This window comes from Phocoena phocoena, chromosome 1, assembly GCF_963924675.1.
Source record: "Phocoena phocoena chromosome 1, mPhoPho1.1, whole genome shotgun sequence".
NCBI classification, from domain to species: domain Eukaryota; kingdom Metazoa; phylum Chordata; class Mammalia; order Artiodactyla; family Phocoenidae; genus Phocoena; species Phocoena phocoena.
In genome coordinates this window covers 129207124-129218385 of record NC_089219.1, presented here as the reverse complement: position 1 = coordinate 129218385, position 11262 = coordinate 129207124, and positions in this window count along the sequence as shown.

The following is an 11262-nucleotide window of genomic DNA, read 5'->3' as shown; positions in this document are numbered from 1 at the left end:
AAAGGATTGACATTCCTATACTACAAATACTCAAAAGCAATTTCCATTCCCTTGAGACAGGTACAATTTTATTTTTGGAATCTACTTTAAAATATGGTCTTGAAAACAAAACAGGTAACATACACCTGGCACTAAAGTACAATCTGCAACATGTAGTTTCTTACTAAAGTATTTTAAACATATAAATGTTTCCACCTAACAAAATGTTTGTGGATATCTATCCACAAGATATTGTGGATATCTATCAACTCTCTCCTAGTATGACTGCCACTTTAGGGCTCCCTGTCTCTAATGTCTGTCCTTTCCAATCCACTCTATCCCCCAGTGATCTAACTAAAAGATCAATCTGACCTCACTCTCCGGTTTCTCCTGTTTAAACTAATTCACTAATTCTCCTCTCAGTCAGGTTAAAATCAGAGTTCACCTGCACAATAATCAAGTCCCTTCAAAATCTGGCTCTAACCTCCCTTCCCATCTCTCTCCACCAACAGGAATCTTTCCTCTGCCTGAAACAAAATTCTCCCATCTTGAACTAGCCATTCTGCAAAGCATTTTATGGATGAGAACTGAGGCTCATAGAAATAATCTGTCAGAGGACACACAGCTAGTGATAGACCGTTATCTAGAATACAAAGTCTTCCTTTCGAGTTTCTAAAGACCTTTTAAACTATTTTTGGTACCTATTTGTCAAATGTATGAGAATTGTCTGAATGTCAGGCTCTTCTCATTAGCTCTATATATGAGCTTCTCCAAGATGATCCTTTTGGGTTCAGGAAGAAAAAAATAGATTTTTTTAGTCTTAAAAAATAAATTAAACCACTCTGCTGGGGGATGCTGATAATGGAGGAAGCCGTGCACGTGTGGGCACAGAGAGCAAGTACTAAAGGTAATCTCTGTACTTTCCGCTCAAGTCTGCCATGAACCTAAAACTGCTCTAAAAAATAAAGGCTATTTTTAATTAATTTAGCTTTATCAAGATTAATATAAGGACTCACACTTGATCTGAAGGTCAGCTGGTCATAACAGCAGAGACTATATAGTCAGAAACCTGAGGAAAGAACAGAAGTTCCACAAACAGTGGGCTTTACTTCCAGCACACTGTGAGGCACTGCAATTTATGTGTGCTCAATGAAGCAAATTTAGGGATTATATTATTTAGTTTTAACTAAACTGACTCTCACAACATGGAGAAGTAGCTTTGAAAAAATTCCTGCAAAGACTGCAAAGATAATAATAATGCAAGCACAAGCCAACAAGAAAATAGCAGCGCTAAGTACAAGCTATTATTCATCCACATTCTGATGTAAAATAATCTAGTCAGTCAATCACACACCTCTCATCAAACTACTACTTTTTAAATAAGAACAAAAAGGTCTGTTAACATAAAGTTTTAGACTATTTTCTTTCTCATCTTTCTTAATCATCTAATTTGTGTAATTTATTATGTATACCAATATGCTATTAGTATACTAATACCATATTTACATATGTATAAATCTTATAAACAATTAATTACATATTAAAGGTGCATGCACAATGCTTTTCTGATGGGGGGAATACAAAAAAATTTGAATATCCACCACTTAAGGCACTTGACCAAGTCTTTTTGTTTCCTCTTTAGGGTGGTCAGCAATCTTCCTAGTTTACCAGGACCAAGGCGGGGTATGCTAGGCTGCATAATGGCCCCTCCAGAGATGTCTGAGTCCCAATCCCTGAATATGTTGACTTACATGGTAAAAAAGGTCTTTGCAGAAGTGATTAAATTAAGGAATTTGAGATGGGGAGATAATCCTGGATTGTCTGGGTGGGCCCAATGTAATCAAAAGAGTCCTTGTAAAAGGAGGCAGGAGGATCTGTTATTAGTAGATGTGGAGACTGAAGCAAGAGGTTGGAATAATCCGAGGAAGGAGCCACAGAATATAAGCAGCCCCTAGAGGCTGAAAAAGTCAAGAAGCAGACTCTTCCCTTAGAGTCTCAAGGAACCAGGCCTGCTGACACCTTGACTTTAGCCCAGTTAAGACTTATTTTGGACTTCTGACCCCCAAAACTGTAAGATAATAAATGTGTGTTGTTTTAAGTCACTAAATTTTTGGTAACTTGTTACAGCAGCAATAGGAAACTAACATAGGGGATTCCTGGGACTTAGGACTTTCACTGCTAAAACCAGGATAAGTTGGTCACCCTATTTTCACATTTTCAATGCCCATAACAACATCTGGTACTTAATGAACATGAGAAAAACTCTTGTTGAATGACTTTATGATGAAACATACAGATAATGTACCCGTAACTATTTTACAAAGCTCTACCATATATGTTATCTCATGTTATCCTCCTAACAACCCTGTGGGGTGTGAATGGATTAGTTTCCCCACTTTTAGGATATAAGGACTAAGGTTCAAAGAAATTACAAAACATGTCCAAGGATGCAGATCTAGTAAGTGATGGAGCCGTATCTACAATATAGGTTTCCTGACCTACAGTCAAAGGATTACAGTAGTCAGGATCCCATGAATCAGGCGGCCTAGGTTCAAATCCAAGCTCCAAAACTTAATAGCTGCTTTACCTTAGTCAAGTTATTTAACTTTTCTACTTCCTTAACTATAAAATGTAAAAGTAAATTATCAATAATACTAATAGGGTTGTTGTGAAGATTAAAGGTGCTAAAATGTGCAAAGTACACACCATAGGTTTGTCAGAGATAGTTGACAATAAATAATAGCTATCATAATTATTCTTGCCGCAGCTATAGTACATTTATGCCTAAAATACTCTGTACTATTTGATAAAGAATCACATGAAGTATGCAAAAGGAAAAAAATAGCAACCAGAATGAATAATAAGGATAGGATGAGTCTTTTGTGAAAGTAATCTAAGATTAGGACTCCAGGCTGGAAAGACAAAAGGAGAGGGGAGACATAAGCAAGATCTATAAATATGTGACAGTATAAATAAAGTGATTGCAAAATTCAGTAATATTCGTAGGATGAGGAGTTTAGAAACTTATAGAGTATTGTAGTATAAACACATAGCACTCATAAATCTACAAAATGGTACGGCTTAAAAAAGAAATGGATCACAAAATCTTGGAACACTTTATAAATGACAGAAACAAAAATGACTCTTTGCAAAACTTGTCAAACCCTACAAGAGCATTAGGCTAAGGGAGAATGGAGATGTTGAGAAATGACCTAACAGACCATCTTGTAGCAAGAGTTAGATCTCCAGCTGAGTCAGTGACATAATTTAATTATTCCAATTTCCCAAGGAAGAACAGCCTCAAAAGACACAACATACCCTTTGCCAATCACACCACACACCACTTCTCTTCCCTGATGTCATCATCACCCTTCCAAAAAATTCTCAAGACTTAATATCCTATAATGCCTTTCCACGGCCTCAGTAAAGAACAATTAAAATATCTTAAAATTTAGCAGCGCAAACAAATCTCAAAACAAACTAACCCAATTGTTTCTTAAACAAAAGTTTCTTAAACTATGCACTATTTACTTAATCCCTCAACATCCATTTTTCACTGTGAAAGTCAACAAACTTTACAGAACTTTATGACTATTATTTTCAATACTAGGCTGATTTTTTTTCTTCCCCTAACAGGTCATGATCTCCTCACTACTTCCAATGAATAAAGTTGAGAAACCATATTGAGGTCAGCTTAAGCAAAAGACAGCCCGAAATTAAACAAAGTAATAGAAGTATGGTTAATTTAAATCTGCAAATGATTTTAAAAACCACACTGTAATGTTTGATTTCACTGCCACCAGCCAATTAATTTTTTTAAAATCATGTTTAAGGGTAGAAACTTGCAACTGGTAGATAAGTTAGTCCTGGAGATCACAGTATATTGAGTATAGACAACACTATTGTATTATAATTATCAACTTGCTAAGAGACCAGATCTTAATTATTCCCACCACAAAAAGAAATTATTATGTGATGTGATAGAGATGCTAACTACTGCTACAATGGTAACCATATTACATTATGTAAATGCATCAAATCAACATGTTGTACACCTGAAATTTACACAATGTTATATGTCAAGTATATTTCAACTAAAAAAAAAATCAGAGATCCTGGTGTTTTAAACTTGAATGAAAACTGTAACCTTTTTGCAGTCTCAACCATTTCAGAAAGTGATGAAGAATAACATGGCCTAAAGATGGGCAAGATGAAGTAGAAAGAGGAAAGAAAAAACATATATAACCTACAAACAACTAAACAGCCCCCAGAAAGAAGTGGATATGAACACAAGGTTTCTGTATCTCATGTACAAATTTAAATTTAAAATGAGGTGAGTGGACTCATCTCCTACATGCACTTCTTGGTAACCAACATGATACTAAAAAGGAGAAGGTGAGATAACATTGGTCTCATTAAAGGGTTCGGAATGAACGTCAAGAGACCAAATTTCTTGTTCTCTAAAACGTCTATCAACCTGCCAATCACAATTGTTCAGCCAGGCAAGTGTTTTCTTTTCTTCTTATTTACATATTATTTTCTATGAACAACAACTCTACAACTTCAGTGTCTTTGGAATCCATTAGGCACCCACATAAATGAAAAAAAATTGTTGGTGTTTTGCAGAAATAAGCTGAACAAGAAACTTAGTTTATCTAGATTTTAATGTAACAGCAAATCACTTTGACTGAAGAAGCATCTTTACAGTCAGCAAATGTCACACATCTCTGAAGAAACTCCCTCGGAGGGCAGAATAGATGTTCCAACTATAGTAGTAGCGATCCTTTGACAAGCTTTCTCTTCTCCTTCAAAAAACCCCAAATGTGCCAGGGACTAACAAACTCCACAAACTTATAGACAAAGCACTCTTCCCGCCTTCAAAATGCAGGACTTATCCTTCCATTACTACGGGGCATTATCCAATCCACACTACCAGAAACCCCTGTACACACTACACCCTAAGACACTGTCTGCTAAACAGCTTATCATCTACCCCTTGAAAAAGTGCTTCATAACGCCTCCCCAAAGTCTCGAAGAACAGCAACCCCAAGAGTACCCGAGGCCAAAGGCTAGGAGAGAAAGGTCCAGGAAAACCAGTGCTCGTACATTAGTCACCTTCACGACAAGTCACGTTTTTAAAATTGCCTGTGGGGAACACATCACATCCGACATACCTTATGCCCTTCCCACACCATGAAAACAAGTGGCTGCTACTAAGCCCGAGCAACTTGCCCAGCCTCTATCTGAACACTTCCCACACACAACCCACCATCACCAAGGGGCAGGGTAACCGGGTACAAAGGCACCCAGGCGCTTCCCTCTCCCACTTAGTCTCTGTAAATTCCAAAACGCACCACGAAAACCTCCGCAGAGAGGGCTGCCAGGCCAGCCCGCCGAGGAGTCAGAGTAATCGGTTTGTCGCTTCATAGGAGCCTTGGAGACCCGCACCCTAAAAGCCGGGATGATTTGGGGGTGTGACCTGGGCCGCTCCCTGCCCCCCTCTCCCCTCACGGGAAACTCCCGTGTGGTCGCGGCTACTCACCAGACCAGGGAACACAGAGAGAGGAAGGAGACTAGGGCCAAGGCCCGCCGGTACTTCTTCATCTTCTCCTCCTTCTTCCCTCTGCCAGAAGGCGGCACATCCTCTCGGCAGCTGCTACTGCCGAGGCCAAGATGGAGGAGCCGGAACAGGAGAACGAGGATGAGACCGAGAGTCCGAAGGGCTGCGGCGCTGGAAGAGCTCCTCCTGAGCGGCTCGCGCGCTGGCCGCTCTCTCCCAGGGGCCCACAGCGGCGCCGACGGGTGCGCTTCACAGGAAGCTTCCGGGGACTGCCGTTGCTGCCGCGGCCGCCAGCTCGTCCTCGCCCGCCTCCTCCAGCCGCCGCCGCCGCTGCCGCCCCATATCACCCCCGCCCTCCCCGGTTCTCGCTCCGTGCTGCCGGCGACCAACGGCCGCGGCGTATTAGCCTCTCAACAACCAATCACCGGCGGGGCCGCGACACCTCATACACCGCTGAGCTGGAAGAATACGCGTCACCCACGTCCCGCGGCGCTCGCACCCCCAACTAGCCTCCGCGCGGGCCACGCCCCCTCCGACGTCTCAGGCGGCTGAGCCAGAGGGAGGAGGACACAAAGCAAGAGAGGCGGGGGTGGCCACCGCCCCGCCCATCTCAAGTCCCGCCCACTTCAGGAAGTCCGAGAGGAGCCTAGTGACCCTCAGCCTTCTTCGTACGATGGCCCGCCCTCTAGCCCAGGGCGCGCCGAGTCCGTGCAAGGGCCCTTGGGAGCTGTAGTTTTCTCTCCGGAACCCTTCCCTTTCCCTTTCCCTTTCCCTTTCCCTGTCCTTCCCAGTATAACTGTTTTGATGAAGAGGTCTGTGGTTTCGCTTCTCACTGCAAGACTGGCCAGCTTTGGAATTGTTACATCCAGTTTTCCATTTTTGACCACAGTTTGTGGCAAGGCCTAGAATGACGTTGGGGGAAAACCTATACTAATAAAATTTAAAAGACGTTTTCCGGGTGTCAGTGGGCCGGGCCCATCAAGCTAGGTGCTGATTGGTTAGCGGAAAGAGGTGTGCCAAGAATTCCTCTCATCTGATTGGTTGGAGTGAGAAATCTTCCGCATCTTTTCTGCCTCTTGGAGAATTTCGCTCCCCGCCAGATTCCTCCATTGGGATCGGCTCGATTGGTCTTCAATCTCTTGGATTCGTGCTTTGGGTTCGCTGCAGTGGGGCCGGAAGGGAAAACTGCGGCTCCTTATGGGGGAGCTCCAAGTTCTGAGGTTCACCGAAAGCGGGGAAGCTAGTCGCGTACACACGTCTGTTGCTACAGTCTGAGACAAAAAGTGACCGCTTCTCAATCTTTAAAACGAGCAGTGTGCCCCCCCTGCGAGATTTTTATGCCATTGAGGCCCCTAAAGATCTTTCAGAAGCTAGTTTAGGGACCCTCTGCCTGAAAGTCCACAATGCTTGACCGCTTTTCTTCCCAAGCGCCTCTTGACGTAGTTCTCTTCTATGAGGTGTTATAGAGGAAAATACACAAGCTTTTGCTCGCGAGAAGACGTCTGGCCTTTTGGCCTCATGTGTTCCTTCTTCTATCTCTGGTGATGTATTTGACTCTTGACACTAAGAGCGAAGTTAGTCTCTACCGAGTGATATTTCTTTTATAAAATAAGAAATATAAAAGTATAACTCAATGGTGTTTCCCTTTTTGTCTTGGCTGTCAGAAACTCAGAACTACCTTCTCCAGAAAGCAGCCAGACATATGGGAAAATGGAGACTCCAGCTGTCTGTGCCGTGGAACATGGCACAATGTCTAGTGTAAGAAATGTTCAAAGCAGGTGTTATTAAAGCGTGGGCCACTTGGTGCTCATGTGGTCGAAGGAAAAAAGACTCAGTAAAGTGCCCATCTAACACTTAATTTTGAACCACGTAATTTCCTTGTAAACCTTCAAAGTTGAATTAGTTGTTAATTGTATTCCCAGGGAACAGAATGTTTTGACTCATTCTAAAATTCTTACTCTAAGTCAACTGGATATTAGAAAAATTCTACATAGGATGATTTGATTTTAGAAGAATTCATCCTAAACTAATTTTTCTGGCAATAATTAGGTAACAGTTCCAATGATCTGTTCATGGCACTTTTAGTATATGACAATAAAATCACTTCATCTTTCTCACTGCAGTAGGCAAGCACTTAACTCGCCCAAGAGCAGTATCAAATGATTAATATGTAAATTAAAAGGAAGGTAGGGGCAACAGAAGGATGGGGATTATTTTACATTCATTACCATGTGAGGCACCCTTTTCCTTTCACTCCAGGAAATAGGTTATTCATGGCAAGGAACAGGTGCTCCTGAGCTGATCCTCAGTAGATCACAGCAAAGAAAGTTCTGTTAGAATACATGATCAACTCAAGCCTGGCAAGTTATCATGTGCCTCTCTTGTATCCTCTCCTCACCCCAAACCCACAAGTCCACCCACTGCTTTTCCACTAAGTCTCTGCAATGATCTTTTGGAATATACAGTTAGTAGATAGAATTTTTCTTCCTTCTTTCCTCCCTTCCTTCTTTCCCTTCTTTCTTCTTTTTTTTCTTTCTTTCTTCCTTTTTCCTGCAGTTGGGGCTTTATTGTGACCCCTGTGGTAGGGTTGTCATTCACCTAATTATTAATCAATCATTAGCTTTTATTATTTCAATCAATAAATATCTTTTTCTCTTTTTGCTAGTTTCATTTCCATTGCTTCATGTTAAGGTGTAATTTTCAGCCCTCTGAGCCTTTTCATTTTTCTCTTGGATATTTCATAATTTCAGTTCTCATCTATACTGTTGACCCCCTGGTCTATATCCCAACTTCTCTTCAAGTAGGTGCTGGACATAACACTTATTCTACCATCACTTCAAGTTTTACCTGCATAAAATGGAACTTGTTTCCCCATAAATTAACTTCTTCGCTTGAGTTTCTAGTTGTGTTAATTCTTCTTTGTTTTAAGGCTTCAGATAGTGAGAATAAGAGAAGTTCCATGGAGGTGACGTTTGAAAAACTGGTAGACATTTTTCTGCATGGTTGGTAAATATAATGAGAAAAAATAATGGAAAAAATTATATTATAATGAAATAGATAAATATAATGAGAAAATGAGTAAGAATTATATAAAATAAATTGAGTATAGATAAATGCCACCATACTCAAAAGTATAACATATGCCAAAGAATGGCAAGAAAGTATATAGAAAAATCAAAATGTGTATATAATCTTTAAGGCTCACGCTAAGTAATCACCATTTACCACCTCTTAACTACACTACAGTGATTCTCAACCAGGGACAATTATTTTTCCTTTGGGGGAAAATTGGCAATGTCTGGAAATTTTTTGGTTGTCACAACTGAGGTAATGCTACATCTAGTGGGTAGAGTTCAAGGATGCTACATCCTACAATGCAGAAGACAGCATTACATAACAAAAAAATTATTTGGCCTGAAAAGCTGAAAGTACCCAGCTTGAGAAACTGTGCTATAGCAGAATCTCACAATTCAATAAAATCTATAAAGCACTGAGAACACACATGATAACTCATGTGACTTGCAGATCCTTGGATTATTCAGGAAGTCACCAAGAACTAAAATGCATGATGAATAGGAGCTCTCCCATTCCTAAAAGGTTAAAGACACAGAAACTCTGGACAGGTTGTCCCTGCCCTGATAGGGATCAGATACTCTGTTTGCTGATGGTGAAGAAGAAGAAGCAGATCTCAGAAAAGAAGCCAACCACTCTAGCCATCTCCTTTGTCATTTATCTCATATATAAATCATACTTTCGAAGCACAAGGGAAGAAATATTTGTCTAATTTAAGTTGGTGATATTTGATGAGCAAGCTCTGACTTATTTTTGAATTTGTTGAAAAGTTATTTACCCTTTTCAATATTATAAAACACTGAGATACTATGTGTCTTAGAGAGGAACAGCTGAGGCTCAATGAAATTAGATGCTTCTAGAGTAAAAGCCATTTAGGACAAAAGCTCCCTGGAAATCAGTGAAAGAAATGCCAGGGAACTGAGAAAAGACATATACAGAGACAAGAAAAGGGACTAAACCAGATGGAAAGAAGGGTGAATGCGGTGATCAGCACTTAAATTTTTAACTACATATAGATACAGTACAGAGATTTCTTACTGTTTGTCTTCACTCCACTTGCTGCTGCTTCTTTGAGTGTGTGTAGATATGTACATAGAATAGCACATACCTGTTTTATTCAGTCACTCCTTGCCTGAGGGGAGCCTAAACTACTTTGCCAAATCTACCCTAGAGCACTGATAATGTGGCCACTGGAGGAGGAAAGTGTAGAACTCAGAGGGAGATAAGAAAGTGAATTGCTTCTCTAGGACAGCCTGAGAACTCAGTCCCTTAACAGAAGAATCACAAACTGCAATGTTGGTTTGTTCAGTTCCGTTTATACTGCAAATAACAAAAGATAAGAATTCCCCTTAAACTTTTTGTACTTTATGATCGCCAATCTAATCTTCTATCACTGGTTACAAATGTCTACTTTGAAAATACATGAGTTTAGCAGGCTAGTAATGAAATCAGCCAGAGGAAGGATTACTCAGGAAGTGGGTGATGGAGAGGGAGAAATCTAAGACAGTTTCCAGGAGGGTGTGTGGTCATGACATGAATGGGAAAGTCAGGAGTCGCAGGTTTGTAGGAGAGATTAGTTTGATTTTAGGAGCATAGTTTTGAGCTTGAGGTCTGGTGGAAGGATCTAGCAAGCATTTATAAATACATATTTCCAAATAGGGAGAGAAACGAAGCAACTGATGATGATGTATTAGGAGTTCTAACTGCTGTGCCCTTCAGTACCTCCTGTACAATGCTCTCAGATGAAGCTTCCTAAAACATTACCTTCATCACATCCTTGCCATGTCCTGAAACACCTGTGTTCTTAGTTCTTGTAATGTCTGTCTCCCCAAGCAGCGTGTAAATTCCTTATGCAAAGAGGTCATGTGTTATATATGAAAAACACAATGTTTTTTTTAATCATTACAGGGGCCCAAGAAATAATTTTTTACTTAACTACTATTTCATTTGTCTAATCATACCACATTACAGTCTGTCCAATATATATATATATATATATTTTTTTTTTTTTTTTTTTTTTTTTTTGCGGTACGCGGGCCTCTCACTGTTGTGGCCTCTCTCGTTGTGGAGCACAGGCTCCGGACGCACAGGCTCAGCGGCCATGGCTCACGGGCCTAGCCGCTCCGTGGCATGTGGGATCTTCCCGGACCGGGGCACGAACCTGTGTCCCCTGCATCGGCAGGTGGACTCTCAACCACTGCGCCACCAGGGAAGCCCTGCCCAATATTTTTAATTCCTAGGAATAGCAATGCCCTAAGCTGGGAAAGTTTTATGTAACTGACTAGTCTAGAGCCCCTAGCCAGCTATCTCTTCCATTACAAATAGCCAACTTAACTTCTTAGCATAATACTGTTTGACTTGTATGTGATTAGATTTTTCTGGGCTTAAATTATCCCTGAGTAATCTGGAGAAATAATGTGTTTAACAAATACTTACCGAGCGTTTCTTATATGAAAGGTGCTGCAGCAGATTGCCTCCAGGAAACTCACATTGTCCTAGCAGGTTTCTTAACCTTCTTCCAGACTGCACCCCTTTGGCAGTTTGGTGATACACATGGGACTCTTCTCAGAGGGTTTATAAGGGTATAAAATAAAATAATAGATTACAAAGGAAACCAATTAAACTGAAATACAGTTGTGAAAATATTACAA